Source organism: Triticum aestivum, chromosome 6A (genome assembly GCF_018294505.1).
Source record: "Triticum aestivum cultivar Chinese Spring chromosome 6A, IWGSC CS RefSeq v2.1, whole genome shotgun sequence".
NCBI classification, from domain to species: Eukaryota; Viridiplantae; Streptophyta; class Magnoliopsida; order Poales; family Poaceae; genus Triticum; species Triticum aestivum.
Genome location: NC_057809.1, coordinates 610,988,964 through 610,990,552, shown reverse-complemented (window position 1 = coordinate 610,990,552; position 1,589 = coordinate 610,988,964).

Below are 1,589 nucleotides of genomic sequence, written 5' to 3'. Positions count from 1 at the left end.
TAGGTATTTAATGTAAGTAGGTAGATGCAGCTTTATCAAAAAAGAAATACTGCTAACTGAACTTTGCTCTTTCTTCTGAAGTTGTGATGGACGTACTACCATTTTCTTTTGTCTGAAATATTCGAACATCCAGGTCCATGAAATATATAGCGCACCTCCGTCCAGAATAGAAGCAGGGCAACGCCAAAAGTTGGGCACGTCTAGTCTATCTAGAAGAAAGAAAAGCAAAAGAGACATTTTTCCACGTGGAAAAAGAAAAACAAGAGAATTTAACCAGACTATACGTGGAACAGTACTAGTAGTACACATTTCCAGGGTGGACAAATACTCAATCAGCAGCTAGCCCCCATTCGATCGATGACTCACGATACCGACGTGGCACGTGTGATCGACTTGGATATCACTTGGCTCCCTGGCCACCTGGGTGGCTGGCGCAACTCGAAATACCGGCCGGTCTTTGTGGGAAAACAGCACGAGAGTACGCACGGAGTACCCATCATTTGTTGCACACACGGACACGCTTGGCTCACTGTAACACGTGGATGTATGTATGCCCCGCGTGTCTGCCTGCCTGTCACGGGCACTTTGCTGAATACGCTGGAGAGCTCTCCACGTACGTGTACCGACACTGGTGCTGCGCTACTCCGTATTGCACGTGACTGCCAACACATGACGAATGCGGTTATGCAGATAGGATCGTCTACGAAAAAGGGCAAACGCGAGTCGATGGAGCCCGTGGGATCCATCATATGGCCTATCAATGAGGTGGAAGGGCCTTCGCCTTCTGAGCTGGATTGGTTCAGCTGGTTGCCAAACGCCACGTGATCACCGAGTGCTAATCAAACCCAACCCAATTCTACCCGTGTTTAGGTCCTTGCTTTCTTCGTCGAGATTGTTCGTGGTACGAGAGCCGTCCCGTTCAAATGCTGCCATGCATACATGGTCCATGGCTGTGGAGCAAAACCGGACAAGGTAATACTCGCATCTTCTTTTGGTTTCATCCAAGTTTGGATTGCTTACCACAATTGTCCATCACCGTACGACTGCACGAGGCCGAGCATGGTCCATGGCTGTGGAGCAAAACGCTACATCGACGTCCATGCTGCTGTAATTACTGTACCCAATTAACGGAGCATCACGTGTACCCGGCCCCCTGCGATGCGAGCCCCCGGCCCCACGTGCCCCCCTGGCCTTGTTCACGAGCGAGCCAGCGCCGACGACGACCGAGACTCGACCGGGAGACTTTGCCCGTCTTCTTCTTCTTCATCGTCTTCCTACTTGCGTGGCGGACAAAGCCAGGGCTTCCTTCCCATTTACGGCGCCTCTTCTTTCCCTTTCGCTCCACAGTAGTTGTCCATCTATCCGTCCGTCCATTCCACGTTCAACGCCAACTCTAACACGCGATCTCAAATAGTCGGGCCGCGCCCGTCTGACGATATACGGACACAAAACATGACCCAATGCACCGAAGCAAATGAACAAGCGTCTATTTTTTGTCCGATTTTCGTCCAAATTTGAAATGTGTTTGCGTCGAAATGACACGCGTGGACGGGCAGGATGCGTGCCCCTGTCTTTCCCTGACCCGCTCG